This window comes from Ailuropoda melanoleuca, chromosome 17, assembly GCF_002007445.2.
Source record: "Ailuropoda melanoleuca isolate Jingjing chromosome 17, ASM200744v2, whole genome shotgun sequence".
Classification (NCBI taxonomy): Eukaryota; Metazoa; Chordata; class Mammalia; order Carnivora; family Ursidae; genus Ailuropoda; species Ailuropoda melanoleuca.
The window spans coordinates 30,199,557-30,216,864 of NC_048234.1; the positions used below are offsets into that span (position 1 = coordinate 30,199,557).

General features: G+C 42.7%; 1 protein-coding gene across 1 annotated transcript in view; it reads left to right on the forward strand.

Annotated features, from left to right (window-relative positions):
• The window catches only part of PCSK5 (proprotein convertase subtilisin/kexin type 5), a 309,676-nt gene that overhangs the window by 84,885 nt on the left and 207,483 nt on the right, over positions 1-17,308 (forward strand). The gene's annotated exons all lie outside the window — the stretch shown is intronic.

Sequence of the window (17,308 nt, forward strand, 5' to 3'; positions counted from 1 at the left end):
TGGGACTTAGAGAATTTCTGTTTGAGAGCTTACTCCGTGTGGCTTTCTAAATCTGAGCCAGAGGATAGAAAAATATACTGAGGCTCAGACACCCTGAGACCTATCAGTAATCCTGTTTGTCTCTGATGTACATATCCTCCGCCTAGAAACCAGTCTGGGTAGTGGATACTGGCTTTTGGAAATCATTGAAATGACCCTGCCGATAAGTAACAGAGTCCTGACTTACATCATGTAATATGCGCCTGCTCACTGGAGGTCGTCGTTTTTAAAAACTACGGAAAATAATTTTTTAAAGTAAGGACAGGGGCGCCTGGGCGGCACAGCGGTTAAGCGTCTGCCTTCGGCTCAAGGCGTGATCCCGGCGTTATGGGATCGAGCCCCACATCAGGCTCTTCAGCTATGAGCCTGCTTCTTCCTCTCCCACTCCCCCTGCTTGTGTTCCCTCTCTCTCTGGCTGTCTCTATCTCTGTCGAATAAATAAATAAAATCTTTAAAAAATAATAAAAAAATAAAAAATAAAGNCTGCTTGTGTTCCCTCTCTCTCTGGCTGTCTCTATCTCTGTCGAATAAATAAATAAAATCTTTAAAAAATAATAAAAAAATAAAAAATAAAGTAAGGACAAAACTAGCTGGAAAGTGAGTGTTTGGTGGTTAACGCAAAAACTTTCAGGGAGGGGAATTAAGTGTGGGGGAAGAGCAGTCCACCTGTCCCCCCTGACATTGCCTCCTTTGAAAATCTGTTTCTCTAGTCTCGGAGTTTTATGGTCGTGATCACGGAGAACTATGTTACTTCTTCGTGAAATCCCCATGTCTCCGGTGTGTTTGGTAATCTACAAGTCTTTACTGCTCATTATTGCCAGGGGGGTTTTCCCCTCATCTGTTTTATTTTTTGCAGTCCTGTCTCTGCTTCCAGCCGATCCATAGCATTGTGCGAACCCATCTTAAGCTTTCTTGCCTTCGTCCCTTTCATTCCTCTGCCTGCGGGGGGTGCTCTTCCTGCCCTTCACCACGGCCTTAGCGGGCACCTGCCCATTCTTCAGGACCCACACCCGAGGCCCACTGTTTGAAGTCTCCCTTGTCCTCACCTGTCTGCTCTTTCCTTCCTCGGCTGTCCTGGGCCCTCTGTCTGCTATGCACAGCATCCTTCCCTTGGCTCTGTTTCGTAGCTGTCAATATTTTAATCCTACTCCTCTGTTACACTGGGCGCAAGGCATGGGGTCACTTCTATCCCCTGGAGAACCTGACCCAGCACCTCGCAATGCCAGGAATTTGTGCTTATTTCGAATGGGTGTAAGTGGCCAGCTTCTCCCCCAGTTTCCCTTTTCTCAGTCTTACCAAGAAGTGGCAGGTTGTGGACACATTTTGGACCCAAAGAGAATTTTATATAGATAACTCTTTCAGGCGTAACAAAAAGAGAGCGAGAGAGCTGTAAATTCAAAGGGAGGTGGGACTCTAAATCAACCTTTGAGTAGAAATCACCTGAGGGGACGGTAAGACACTTGACAGCTCATTGGCTCCTAGACCAAGGAGGAGTGTACCGCCTGGGAAGGCATTAGAATGAGTGTTGGCAGGACCTACGCAGCTTTGTCTGCGCTGACAAAATGATAAGAGTGTAATGGGATTAAGAGATAGGATGGAAGCGAGATCCCTCTCCACCTCTGTTCAGCAGGCGAGGGAGAGCGTGACCCGCCTTGCCTTCCATTTCTTTTTGCAAGAAAGAGCCAGACTGCAGTTTGCACCTGTCCCACTGGATGGTGGACGTGTAGGGCAGCTTTCGCTGACCCTCTCATCACTCCAGAAGGGCAGCCTGGGCTCTGGTAGGAACCATGGCCAGGGCATTAGCGTGCTGGCCAGCCTGTAGAGCGAGATCTCTTCACTCCCTGAGAACCATTGCTATTTCTTTGGACCTTTCCTTCCCATGTGAGAAAAGGCTGAGGGAAGAGCTTTTGCTCCGGCACGTAACATGGTGGGTGCTTTGCGACACCTATTTGATAATTCAGATAGGTCCCATTTTTACAGAGCCACTTGCTGTGTGCCAGGCAGATGTGCTTAATGCTTTGAGTATGTTTGTGTAACACAGTGTGAACAAAAGTGTGGCTATGATATTGGTTGTTTTAAGAGTGAGGTATCGGTAGCTGCTGAAATTTAGACAACGGGCCTAAAATCACCCAGCCTGAAAGTGGAAGAGCAGAGCTGCCAAACTTTGAGGCAGGTTGATGGTGTCTGTGGGACTGACCCGGCCTCCTGTCCCCACCCTTCTGCTATTTACCAGCACTATCAGAAGAAAGACCCCCTGTTCCAACCCTCCAGGAACATCTATCCATAGAGAAATGGCTAAAATTCGAGGCAGAATGGTGTGGGTACCATGGTGGAGGAACAGAGTATCTTAGAACAATGAAAGTGTTTCAGAGCTCCCCGTTAAGTAGTTGCTTTTCCCTTAACAAAAGGGATGGGAAGTCGGTTACACACCTTATGTTCATCTGTCGGGAGTAAGAGGACAGAATGAGAGTGAGAACTTCAGATCTGCCAGCCTGGACGCAGATCCCCATTGCTTCACTTACTGTGCCCATGAGTGAATCACTTTAACTCACCTCAACTGGAAAATAAGAGTATCTGGTTTTTATGTATCGGTTAGCTCTCTCTGTGTAACAAATCACAGAACTTCGTTTTGAAGACAGTTATCTCCTGGGTTCTGTGGCTCAGACATTCAGACAGGGCCCGGCAATGACAACTTCTCTTTCTGGGGTGTCTGGGGCTTGATCTAGGTGACTCCGAGGCTTGGCGGCAGCTGGAGGATTCACTTGCAAGGGGCCTAGGAAGTGGCTACACCGCAGGGTGGCCTGAGTGTCCTCTTGAGATGGCGCTGGCTTCCTCCAGGGCAAGTGATCCAAGAGATCATGTTAGAGGTGCTGATGTCTTTTATCATCTATGCTCAGAAGTCACAGACCGTTTCTTCCGGAATTTTCTAAACCGGTCACATGTGCCAGCTGTGATTCCGTGTGTGAGGGGACTGGATGGTGAGGGTGTGTATGGCAGGAGGTGTGAGGAATGCTTGGGAAGCTGGTCACCACACTTAGATGAAGTACTGCCTGAGAAGCCTTTTAGCACAATGCCTTTTCTGACACCAGAAAACCGTCAGTAAATCTTAACTGTTACTACTCTCTGACCTTTTAATGCAATACATGTTGCTTCCTCTTGTCTGCTGTTTAAACGGCTGCTGGTCGAGGAAGAGGGGGATCATATGTCCAGGGGGAACTCTTCAGAGTGTTCTGGCGACACATCAGTGACCCAGCTGAGGCCAGGTGCCGATTTGCTGCTTCCTTTCTCTGAGCCCCGGGCCCTGCTGCCGCGTTTCTGAGGGCTCCTTGGTGAGTCTCCATAGGGTCCTGCCTTCAACTCATTAGCCTGGGCCCGGGCCTGTCGTTATGTATTTATCACAGGAGAGTGGAGATTAAAGAATGGCATGAAGTGTGCCTGAGTGTCTCTTTTAATTAATTTAAAAGCTTTGCCCCTGTTGCTCCTCCCTTTGGAAACCGGTGTGTGAAACCATTAGGTCTGGCCTTGGGGCTTGGGCAATTTGTCCAGGGAAATGTACCACTGCATCTACAGGACTTGGTTATGGAGGAGACGATGGCCGTGTAATTACTCTTCTGTCCGGAAACACTGTCAGGCTTCCCGGAGTCGGGAGGGCGCAGTCCTACAAACAGCACTCATTCTTGATCCATCGACAGACTTCCTTCTGTACCTACTCTTTGACTGGCAAACACGATTTGTGCTTCCTAAGAAGGTCAGTAAAGCAGGAGAGGAATATATAAGCACAGACGATAGTTTGCTAGGCAAAGGACTCCTTCCAGAAGTTTCTCTGGGATCATGTACATACATCCAGCCTCTGTTCCTTGGGCTTTGGGCTGTAATTCTTGCTTGCAGGTCGGAAGAAGCTAAAATCTCCTGAGTTGCTTTTTAAAACCTATCCAAGCTTGGGGCCCTTCAGAGATTCTGGATGTTTTGGGGGGTGTGGCGTAAGTGGTGGGATTTCTTCGGCACCAACTCAGGACTGGGAAGAGAGCAGTTAGGTAAGGGTGCTGTGTTACTCGGTGCTGTGAGTCTGGTATGTAATAGATGCTCAATAAATGTAATCACATCGATAGTTGAGTAAAATGAACTAAAAGCAAATCTGTGATGATCTTCGTAGTAGAGAAAATCATCGCTTACATTTATTGAGCGCATAGCATGTGTCAAGCATGTTGCCAAACCTTTACATGTATCATCTTACCGCCAACGTTCCGGTGAGCTAGGGACTGGTACTGCCCTCATTTTATGGCGGAGGAAATTAAGAGACAAATTAAGTAACTTGTCCAAAGTCACCCTATTTTCCAAGGACAAGCCCTGGTATTCAAACCCAGTGACTCTGACCCCAGAGGCTGGACTTCCAACCTTGACATGCATGGTTCGCACACTGGCAGGGGTTAGAATTTCTGCAGGGAGGGATTGCTGCCCACCTCTCTCACCACCACCCTCCAAACCCAGGTCTGGGTATTTACATTTCTAACAGGTTCCCAGTCTATGCTGATGTTAGGGTCCTGGGACCCCTTTGAGACCCCTTTGGTCTACCCTACCTCAAATACGAGTTTTTACCCCATCATCAGCTGGGGTAAGGAGGAGTTTTAAAGCTTAGGNACATGCATGGTTCGCACACTGGCAGGGGTTAGAATTTCTGCAGGGAGGGATTGCTGCCCACCTCTCTCACCACCACCCTCCAACCCAGGTCTGGGTATTTACATTTCTAACAGGTTCCCAGTCTATGCTGATGTTAGGGTCCTGGGACCCCTTTGAGACCCCTTTGGTCTACCCTACCTCAAATATGAGTTTTTACCCCATCATCAGCTGGGGTAAGGAGGAGTTTTAAAGCTTAGGGGACATTTTAAAGCACACTTGGTCAATCTACCTTGTTTTTTCTTCATCTTCAACCTTTTTTTTTTATATTATTTTCTATTTGGGANTCCCATAACGCCGGGATCACGCCCTGAGCCGAAGGCAGACGCTTAACCGTTGTGCCACCCAGGCGCCCCTAGGGACATTTTAAAGCACACTTGGTCAATCTACCTTGTTTTTTCTTGATCTTCAACCTTTTTTTTTTTATATTATTTTCTATTTGGGAAGCTGGCAGCTTTAATATGAGAAGATATTTTTACTTTGCTTGCACTGATTGAAAATACTCTTGGCTTATATATTCTTTCAAGGTGCTCTACGAACAAAGGTTATCTGACAGGAAAGGTCGTGAAGATTTGGCCAAGTCTTTGGGAACTCAGTGTAACAGAAGTGTTTTTATTTATTTATTTATAAAATATTTTATTTATTTATCAGAGACAGAGAGAGGTTGAAAGCACAAGCAGTGGGAGCGTCAGGAAGAGGGAGAAGCAGGCTCCCTGCTGAACAGAGAGCCCGATGTGGGGCTCGATCCTAGGACCCCGGGATCATGACGTGAGCCAAAGGCAGACATTGGACCCACGGAGCCACCCAGGCATCCCAGAAATAGTTTTAATGTACCAGCTGGTAAAATGGATCGTTTTGATCCTACTAAAGAAAATGCGGTGGGTCTCCAGAGACAGCAAGGCTAAGTAAGGTCCCTCCTCAAGAGTCTGGAAATGCCAGCCCAGGGGTTAAATATTTTTTTAACTTCTTGTAAAATATTTCAGATATACAGAAACTGTAAAGAATACCACAAATGCCTATCCACCCATTCCCAAACTAAGGAATAGGACATGATACTGTTGAGAAGCCCCTTGTGAGCTCGGTCCGAATAGCATCCCTTCACCCCCTACAGAATTAGTGCAGGTGCTGAATTTGAAGAACATGGGGGAGCCCCTTTGCAGGCAGATGCTTCTCTTTGTGGGGAGGGTATTCGATTTGCGGCAGATTAACATTATTTGAAATCATCCTAAAACCCATTCATGGGTAGAATTCAATGGTGGGGCTCTTGACGAAGAGTCCCCAGAAGACCGCCTGGAAATGAAACTTGGATGAAAAGTTAATTTTGATAGAAAAGGTCTTTTGTTCATTTTAGTCATGTAAATATTTTTTTGTGTAAAGAAGTTGATATAGTGTTGTACGATATCTCTTGTCTAACTTACGGAACTAATAATTTGAAAAGAAAAGAATAAAGAACTAATAATGATTTTAGACAAGCCCATAGAAAATAATTTTTTTTTTTTTTTTTTGGTTCCTGCCTTATGAAAGGCAAGCTCAGTGCAAAAGAGAAAAGTAAGGAAGGGCTCGTGAAATCTTGCTCTTTGACTCTCAAACTCTAGTGGTTGGTGTAACTGATGTTCTGAACGCATCATCTTAGCACAGTAGAATTTTCTGTGATGAGTAGAGGGCGGCCTGTTTAATATGCATTTTTCAAGCCAGGCTCTAATAAATGGGCTCACTTTTGGATGCAGTACCTCAAGATTTCGTGAAAGCTCTCGGGGTGGTTTTTTGGGGGGGGGATTATATTTGTCGATCAGCAGAGTGAAAATTAGCTGAGTTCGGCTATGCATGTGGGGCAGATCTGCCCAAAACGATGAACTAGCTGGGATAGTAATTGTGAAAAATGATTTTAAGCCACATGATTTGTTCTCAGCCAACTGGATGGGGTTCAGGACTCCAAGAGTTTGAGACATTGCTGTTTCTGTGGTTGGCACACATTTTCCTAATGATTTATACTGTCATTTGACTCTAATAAAATCTGGTGGAGTTTGTGGCATTATTGTCCTGGCAGCTTGGAAATCATCCTTTTAAAACACCCCATTTAGCGGGTTTAATTGAAAATGCAACATGGTGCAAATCTGCAACCATGTGGCACATCTCGATGCTAACAGGAGGTCTTCTGAGAAAGGACAGACTCCAGCCAAGCAACAAATGATGTACGGGTAGGAGCTAGTGAGGCCTTAGGCATGATTTTGATATACTAAGATTTTTTTCTAACTAGCCTGTGACCTGTAGACAGGTATTTTAGATCAACCTTAGCCCGTCTGAAAAAATGAGAAATCTGGACTAGATAGATTTTCTTGAGTTTATTCCTCTAGTTCCACGTGGCAAATTCAACTGGATCCTGGGTCAAGGGAGACCACACACCACCCATGGGCCCGTGTCTTGATTTACAGCTCAAACCCATGCCCTGAGTTCCCAAGTGTTACGTACCATGGCTTGGTTTCATTACTACTTCAGATTTAGTATGTGCCCTGTGTTGGGGGGTCCCCAAGACCACCCCAGGTTTGGTGATTCATGAGGAAGACTCAAGTGTTTCAGCATATAGTCACACTCATGGCTGTAATTTATTTCAGTGAAAGGGTACAACACAGAATCAGCAAAAAGAAAAGCCACATGGAGCAAAGTCCAGAGGAAACCAAGCTTAAGCTTCCAAGAGACTTATTTCAGTGGAGTCATACAGGAAGCACTTAATTGCTCCAGCGATGAATTGTGACACGATGTGTGAAATGTTGCCTACCAAGGAAACTCATTAGGCACTCATGTTCAGGGTTTTTATTGGGGGTAGTTGTATAGATACTCAGTGCCTCCCACGTACCCAAGTTCTATGTTTTCAGAAGGTATTTAGCATAGTCCATGTTGTTTGCATAAATACTTTAGGCACAATGAAACATTTTGATGAAGGAATGGTGAGAACTCTACCCAAATCCAAGTTCCCAGATGCCAGACAAGGGTGTTGAGGGGGCCAGGCACACAAGTGGCTGGGTTGAAGAATAGCTCCAGCTTGATTAGAACTTTGTGTTCGCCGGACAAATAAATTAATACCAAAGAAGAATACTCTTAAGTATTCCCTCCCCAAAAGCAACCTCAATCCCCAGTATGGTCCATATTTGTTTTACAAACTGGAAAATCCAGCTGAATCAAAGTTCTCGTTAGGCAGATATTCATTCATTCATTCATTCATTCATTCATTCATTCATTCATATTTAGCAGAGATGTACTTTCTTCCCAGCACTTAGAATATTCCCAACATCAAGGATAAAATGGTAAATAAGTTGGCCACTTTAATGAAGTTGCCTCCTTTAATGAAGAATAAGTGGAACATTTTATGGGTAGAAATTTGGATTATTTTCCTTGGCTTAATGAGTTGTTGGTAGGCTGCTCAAAGTGCCGTAGCAGAGCTTTACTGCTTGCTTATTGTGTGAGGGCTTCATGTGATTTCACTGTCCCCTGTGATGGCTGCGATGGAAGTCACTATGTTAGGAATATGAAGTTAACCTATAATTAACTAGTCAAAGTACTTCTAGAAGAGGCCAGTAACTGATGATCCACTTGAAAAAAGAAATTATTTCTCAGATACTGTTCCTTCTTGCCAGGTGCAAATTATGACAATCTTGATGAATTTCCTTGAGCAAGCTAGAACTTAGTCCATACTAGTCATTTATCTTCTCAGCTTTTTTTTCCAAAGAGTGAAAATACGTGGGTAGTCTGGTCCCTTGGGCCCCACTCTAACGTGATGAAGGGTCTGTCAACAAAGTTGTGTTTATCAAGATTTTAGTCAAACCTTTTCTTTAATTAGTAACTCATTTTCTGTTAGGGAGCGGAGAGCAACCGACCCTTGAGCTCACTTAATCTGTGGTTGTCTTCTTAACAGGTTGAAGACAGATTCTTTTATCAAACAGTTTCTCTGAATTCCTCATTTCTCATTTACTTTTCACCCTGTGGTAGGGCTCATTCCAGTGATTAAAGCACGCTTTTGGCTTATTTTACTCATCTCTCTGCCAGTAAGTAGGATTCTCTTAGTAAGTACTCAATAAATGTTGCTAGAAAGTGAGGAGAGGGTCAGTGGTTCAGCCCTCATCTGAAATTTTCCAAATTCATGGGACTGAGTTGGCTCTTCCTAAAAGATGATGATGCCTTCAAATGTCGTGTGTCGAGCAGTCAAATGCTACAATTATCTGAGGCATCTGGAATGCTGTTTTTCCTTAATTTTGGTTAGCAGCGAACTTGGCCCGGAAATCAGTAGAGTAAAAGAAATGATTCTTAGCATTGCAGGGATGAGAAGAATCAAAATGCCCCAGCTGCCTGGGGAAGAGAAAGTAATAACCGTCTTCAAATAGAATGCACATCAATGTGATTTTTCCAGTTTCTCAAGTGTGAGAAACTCCGGGGTAGACCGTCTCAGCCTAGGGATGGGATTCTAGGCTGGCAGTAGATAATCCAATATGCAAATGGTTCACGCTGAGAGACTCACTGCACACCAGATGAGGGCAAATCACAGGGAGAGAGGTAGATTGAACCTAGAAATTCCAGAAAGAGGATTTGATTACTTAATCACATAGGTCAGAGTCAAAATTTGGTTATAATGGAAACTGCTCTTCCTGATGGGAGAGGTTGCGGACCAAGGAAAGAATGCGTTCACGGATTAATCGTTCCTTGATTAAAAGGAGAAGAACCTGATAAATAATTTCTTGCTCTATGCTAAGAAAAAGTCAGTTTGGATGGAGTCTATCTTTAGTACAAAATTTACAGAATAGTCTTAACGACTACTTGGAAGAAATGTAGCCTTTTTTTTTTTTTTTCTTTTTCAGTTGGTCTTTTTTAGTTTCCTGGTGAGTCGAATTTTGACCCTCGTAAAAAGCCTACTGGGATGGAAGTTCTGGTCTAAACAGACTAAATTAGCACGTCTGAAATAAAAGAAAATTACGCCCAGGTAGCACAGGATTGAGTTCTTTTAACGATCTCTTTGCATGGTTTCCGGAAACCGAGTTAAATTCGTGTTTTAAAGCCTGATGTTTGGGTTTGCTACCTAGTGATAGAGAAACCATTTTTATTTTTCAGGGAACTCAAAGAAATTCACCGGGACTCTCAGCAGTAGTCAGTTAAGCATAGCAGGGCTACATNAAAAATGTAGCCTTTTTTTTTTTTTTTTTTTTCTTTTTCAGTTGGTCTTTTTTAGTTTCCTGGTGAGTCGAATTTTGACCCTTGTAAAAAGCCTACTGGGATGGAAGTTCTGGTCTAAACAGACTAAATTAGCATGTCTGAAATAAAAGAAAATTACGCCCAGGTAGCACAGGATTGAGTTCTTTTAACGATCTCTTTGCATGGTCTCCGGAAACCGAGTTAAATTCGTGTTTTAAAGCCTGATGTGTGGGTTTGCTACCTAGTGATAGAGAAACCATTTTTATTTTTCAGGGAACTCAAAGAAATTCACCGGGACTCTCAGCAGTAGTCAGTTAAGCATAGCAGGGCTGCATAAATGTGTTTTTAGATCATTCCTGTTCTGCCGAAATGTTTTATATCCCTGTTCTCATTTTTCTTTCATGCCTGTGCACTGAGTCCCAGGCCCCTTTGCTTCACAGCCACGCACACTCCCTACACGAGCACACAGAGACCAGTGCTGGGCCTGTTTTTGCAATTAGTACTCTGAGTCCGGTGGTCTTTAAGAAGATACGGGGCCAGGTGGTGGGGGGGAGTTCATAGACCACCAAATTGGAATGAATCAGAAAAATTACTCCATGCAAGCCCTCAGCTCATGTTCAATACCTACCTTGTATACTTTCACTAACCAGAAGTATACTCTCCCCAGATAGCCCTTTCTTCCCATAATGATCAATTTAGTTCAAAAACACTTCCTCGTACTTGATCAGAAACTTATGTCCCTGTCGCTTTACGCACTCCTAAATTCCAGGTCGAAATTCCAGGTTGAGGATCACATCTGATCCCTATTTCCCCAGCTTTCACTGCAAACATTACCGAAACTTTTTGGAAATTGAAAGCAAAAGTTGAGAGAATACTATAATGAACACCGTGTCCCCATCACCAACTTCAGTACTGATCAACTCAAGGCCAATATTTGTTCACTTATGGCCCGTCTACTTGATGATCTTAAAGCAATTCCTACACTTCATTTCATCCTTGAGTATCATCTCTGTAAGATAAGGGTCATTTTTTTCCCCACAATACAATCATCATATCAGTATCACTTATCAGAAATTAATGATAATTTCTTTATATTATCAAATACCCCGTGTGTTTCAAATTTTCCCTATTGTCTCATAAGTTTTTGCTTTGTAATTTGTTTGAGTCAAGATCCAATAAGGCTCATAGCTTGTGACGGGTTGGTATTTCTCTTAAATTTCTTTGATTCTATAGCTTACCTCCATTTTGGAAATTTTTGGCCGAAGAATCGAGATTATTTAGAGCATGGTGTGGTCTAGATTTGGCTGATTGCCTTTTCATGGGGTCCTTTAGCATGCTGTGTTCCTGATGTTGTCACTAACTTGCTAGGGAGGAAGAGGGAGGTAAAGGCTCGGTCAGATTCAAGTTCAAATGTATTTCTGAGAGGGTGAGGACAAGACTGCCCGTTACCTCGTTGGCGTGCGTGCTTCCCCAGCAGGGCCAGTGTGCTGCTTTGTCATCGTAGCCGCTGCTTTCGAGTAGGTCCTTCGGGTCTTCGTTCGGGTTTGCAAAATAGCGATCTTCTCTTCCTGTGATCCCTCCTTCACTTACATGGCTGGAATGCTTTCATAGAGAGGGATTACCCGTCCATTATTTGGCATCATGAGGTATAGTTCCTACGGTTCTTTCATTTATCAGAGGTTATTTTCCTGGCGTTCACCGAAAGCTACCAGTAAGTTTGGTGTGGGTTTTTTTTTTTTTTAAGTTTCATTACAAATGCATGGGTATAAATATATTTCATGTGCTTTACTTCATCAATGTTATAAACCTTGTTCTTGCTGAAGGTGCCCCATCTTTGGTCAGTGAGAGCCCGTCAAGTTGGCTCCTAGGTCCTTCTGACATGACCCCAGTGTTCTTTTCCTGTGGGATGATGAGCTGTTCCATACTCATCTGGTGTAGTTCCTGTGCCAGACGTGGAATCAAGTATTTCTCCGGAGACCCCTCGTTCCCCTCTTTCTAAAATTTTGAATTTAATTTTTTAAAGGATTTGATTTATCTGAGAGAGCTCGAAAGTGGGTGAGATCATAGAGGGAGAAGGAGAAGCCGACTCACTGCTGAGCAGAGAGCCCAATGCAGGGCTCCATCCCAGGCCCCTGGGATCATGACCTGAGCCGAAGGCAGACACTTAACTGACTAAGCCATCCAGGCGCCCCCCCAACCCTTTTTTATTAAATTGATATTTAGAGACCACAATATGAGTGCTGAGATTCTCACTATTATTGGATTAGTCTTTAGGCCTTGGTAGTGAACTGAGTTGGAAATGTGCATTTTTATGTATAAAATATACCATGAGTTTATACAGATATATCCAATTTGAAAGCAAATCTACAGAATTTATTTACCCCCATTAGTTTTACATATGTATCTTTTCCCATGCTGACAATTCTGTTCTCAGTGACGCCAACCGAATTCCCCACTGCTTTAAATCTATTCTACCATCACAGTTGTGTTTTTTTTTTATTAACATGTTTTTGTTTGTTGCCATTGGAAGAATAGGAAATATTACAAAGACACGCATTTCTTTAGCTTGTATAGGCAATAGATGGAGAGGAGTAAAACCATCTGTTCCAGCAACCGGATGCCTGGGAATTAACATTCTATTTTGAAGGGATGAAATTAACTTCACTACGTCTATGCACAATAGCATAGAGTTATTTCCCCTAATGTGCCTACTTTAGAAAAGAGTATATTAAACTTGCCATTCTTTATTAGTTTGAAAGATGAAGTAAAACAGGACTAGAAACACTTCTAATTGTAGAAGTTTGTCCAAGGAAATGAAAGATTAAAGAGATTCCTAATGATCAAACCTGATTCAATCTGGACAAGAAAAAGGGAATGTGTGATGAACAAATCATTTAAACTGGTTGTACACACTAATGAGCATTGAATTAGTTCTGTCCTCCCAGGACTTCAGAACTAGGAGTTACCACAGACCGTTCAATAAAAGCATTAATTCAATGTGTAACAGAAGGGAAAATGAAGGAAAGCAACAAGAAAAGTAATTCCCACAGAAAAAAGTAAATTGGTAATGATCTTATTCATTCAACAACATTTATTGAGCTCCTCCTATGTATCAGACGTAATTCAACCTGCTGCGGATACAAGTATGAAGAGATTGTGTGTCCTGCTCACTCTCCAGGTCATAAGTAGGCTGAACAGTCGCTAACTTTCTGTGCTAAGAGTATAGTACAGGCACACACGAATACTGTGGATCCCTGCAAGTATATTTAAGCTATTTGATACTGAGTTATAATCTTTCATTTGACTGCCTAGTTCTTAAATTTCTGATGTGGAAATTATATGATTGAAAGTAAGGGACGGTACCTGATGGGATTTCTTTTTCAGGCAAATGAATGATTTCCATGGTCATTACAAAATTTATTTCTGACGGAGCACAACTTTTAGGGATTGCTCATGGATATCACCAGAGTCAAGCGTTTTGGAACATACTGGTTTGAACCGACTCAAAAACGTTTCTTTACTGCAGGACTTCTGAGAGCCTTTATTATCCTGCTATGCTTTATGAATTGGTAAGAGAGGGAGGCAATGTAAATAAGTAGTTGTTGCTCTAATTTATTTGTCACAAGAAAATATATTTTTAACGAAATGTTTCATTTGAGATTGTTTGAATTTTAAGTTATCAGAAAATTCCGTCCAGACTGGGAAGAAAAAGTAATAGAAGAGAGGGAATTGATTGGCTCATGTAACCGCAGACTGTCACGCCTCCCTCGATCCAGGAGATAAAGCCGCTCTCTGGGACCCCGGTTCTTCCTGCCACACAGCGTAGCTCTGATCTCTCCGATTGTTGATTTCATTCTCAAGCTTTCTGCTCATGGTTACAAGACAGCTGTCAGTAACTCCTAGTTCAAATCTACTGGGACAATGAGAGCTTCTGCTCTGATATTCTGAGAAAAGTTCGGGGTGGGGGGGGGCACAATTTCTTGTCCATCTCTCCTTACTTCCCTCCCTATTCTGTTCTTGTTTTCTGACCAGTGAGCCTCATCTTCCTTGTCAGACACCTTTGGGACAAAGTGACTTAGAGGGAGAGCAGAAACTAAGCAGCAAGAGTACAAATGTGAAGTTCTAGGAAGGAGGTCTCTCCACCATGACAGAAATCTTGGGGCGTGGGTGGGCACCCTTGTCAGGCATCTTCCATGCCCAAGATCCAGATACAGATCCCTCACCAGACAGATTAAAGAAGAGACAGCTGGCAAGCCTCCTCAGCAAGGGCCCAGCGTCTAAGGGCAGCGGGTGGTCTGCGGGGCACTGGCGTCACGTCCACTTGGCTCCTGGTGCTGCCAGATGCCGGCTGCCTCTCCCTGGGTCATCTCGAAGACTGTCATTATGGCATGTTCTCCTAGCTTTATGCCCTTTGAGGCTTCACTGTTGGATATATATATATTTTTTAAATTGTGCCTGTAGTACTTTCTCCCCAGTGGTTCATTTTGATAAATTTGAAATCTACATGTAAGTTAAAGACTAGTAGGAACACATACATTTCATTCACCTTGATTTACCAGAAGTTAATATCCTGTCTCTTTCTACACACACACACGTACACACACATATTTTTCCTGAATTTTGAAAGTTGCAGACATTATAAAAATGCACCCCTTAATATTTCAAGATGCCTCTCTTAAGACTACTTTCCCATATAACCAAAATACCATTCTCACTTTTATGAAAGTGATCTTAATCCAATGTACTATCTTCAGATATCCCCAGTGGTCACAAAAAACATTTTTGTCAATCTATTCCTTTTGATCCAGAACTCAGAATCCTACATTCCCATTATTTGTTCCATCTCTTTATTTCCTCTAATCTAGAAGGTTCCCCCCCTGCCTTTAGTGGGGGTGGGGAGTGGTCTTTCATATTGATAGTTTTGATGAGTCCAGATTGGTGGTTGTAGAATAAGTCACACTTTGGATTTGTTTGGTGGTTTTTTTTTTTCAGGACTATAGANCAGAAATCTTGGGGCGTGGGTGGGCACCCTTGTCAGGCATCTTCCATGCCCAAGATCCAGATACAGATCCCTCACCAGACAGCTTAAAGAAGAGACAGCTGGCAAGCCTCCTCAGCAAGGGCCCAGCGTCTAAGGGCAGCGGGTGGTCTGCGGGGCACTGGCGTCACGTCCACTTGGCTCCTGGTGCTGCCAGATGCCGGCTGCCTCTCCCTGGGTCATCTCGAAGACTGTCATTATGGCATGTTCTCCTAGCTTTATGCCCTTTGAGGCTTCACTGTTGGATATATATATATATTTTAAATTGTGCCTGTAGTACTTTCTCCCCAGTGGTTCATTTTGATAAATTTGAAATCTACATGTAAGTTAAAGACTAGTAGGAACACATACATTTCATTCACCTTGATTTACCAGAAGTTAATATCCTGTCTCTTTCTACACACACACACGTACACACACATATTTTTCCTGAATTTTGAAAGTTGCAGACATTATAAAAATGCACCCCTTAATATTTCAAGATGCCTCTCTTAAGACTACTTTCCCATATAACCAAAATACCATTCTCACTTTTATGAAAGTGATCTTAATCCAATGTACTATCTTCAGATATCCCCAGTGGTCACAAAAAACATTTTTGTCAATCTATTCCTTTTGATCCAGAACTCAGAATCCTACATTCCCATTATTTGTTCCATCTCTTTATTTCCTCTAATCTAGAAGGTTCCCCCCCTGCCTTTAGTGGGGGTGGGGAGTGGTCTTTCATATTGATAGTTTTGATGAGTCCAGATTGGTGGTTGTAGAATAAGTCACACTTTGGATTTGTTTGGTGGTTTTTTTTTCAGGACTATAGGGAGGCTTAACCACTTTTGGTACAAAAACTACCCAGGTGAAATTATACCCTTTCCAGTGCTTCGTGTCAGAAGGTTAGAAGTCCTATTTTTGGTGGTGGTGAATTTATTTACTTGGTTGGTTGAGGTCTCTACTAGATTTCTCCAGTGTAAAGGTATATTTAGTCTCTTTAATCAGAAATTTGAGGGGTAGTATTTCGAGACTTGTGAATATCATGTTGCTGGTCAGTGTCTCCCCAAGATTTTAGCATCCATNGCATAGTCCATGTTGTTTGCATAAATACTTTAGGCACAATGAAACATTTTGATGAAGGAATGGTGAGAACTCTACCCAAATCCAAGTTCCCAGATGCCAGCCAAGGGTGTTGAGGGGGCCAGGCACACAAGGGGCTGGGTTGAAGAATAGCTCCAGCTTGATTAGAACTTTGTGTTCGCCGGACAAATAAATTAACACCAAAGAAGAATACTCTTAAGTATTCCCTCCCCAAAAGCAACCTCAATCCCCAGTATGGTCCATATTTGTTTTACAGACTGGAAAATCCAGCTGAATCAAAGTTCTCGTTAGGCAGATATTCATTCATTCATTCATTCATTCATTCATTCATTCATTCATATTTAGCAGAGATGTACTTTCTTCCCAGCACTTAGAATATTCCCAACATCAAGGATAAAATGGTAAATAAGTTGGCCACTTTAATGAAGTTGCCTCCTTTAATGAAGAATAAGTGGAACATTTTATGGGTAGAAATTTGGATTATTTTCCTTGGCTTAATGAGTTGTTGGTAGGCTGCTCAAAGTGCCGTAGCAGAGCTTTACTGCTTGCTTATTGTGTGAGGGCTTCATGTGATTTCACTGTCCCCTGTGATGGCTGCGATGGAAGTCACTATGTTAGGAATATGAAGTTAACCTATAATTAACTAGTCAAAGTACTTCTAGAAGAGGCCAGTAACTGATGATCCACTTGAAAAAAGAAATTATTTCTCAGATACTGTTCCTTCTTGCCAGGTGCAAATTATGACAATCTTGATGAATTTCCTTGAGCAAGCTAGAACTTAGTCCATACTAGTCATTTATCTTCTCAGCTTTTTTTTCCAAAGAGTGAAAATACGTGGGTAGTCTGGTCCCTTGGGCCCCACTCTAACGTGATGAAGGGTCTGTCAACAAAGTTGTGTTTATCAAGATTTTAGTCAAACCTTTTCTTTAATTAGTAACTCATTTTCTGTTAGGGAGCGGAGAGCAACCGACCCTTGAGCTCACTTAATCTGTGGTTGTCTTCTTAACAGGTTGAAGACAGATTCTTTTATCAAACAGTTTCTCTGAATTCCTCATTTCTCATTTACTTTTCACCCTGTGGTAGGGCTCATTCCAGTGATTAAAGCACGCTTTTGGCTTATTTTACTCATCTCTCTGCCAGTAAGTAGGATTCTCTTAGTAAGTACTCAATAAATGTTGCTAGAAAGTGAGGAGAGGGTCAGTGGTTCAGCCCTCATCTGAAATTTTCCAAATTCATGGGACTGAGTTGGCTCTTCCTAAAAGATGATGATGCCTTCAAATGTCGTGTGTCGAG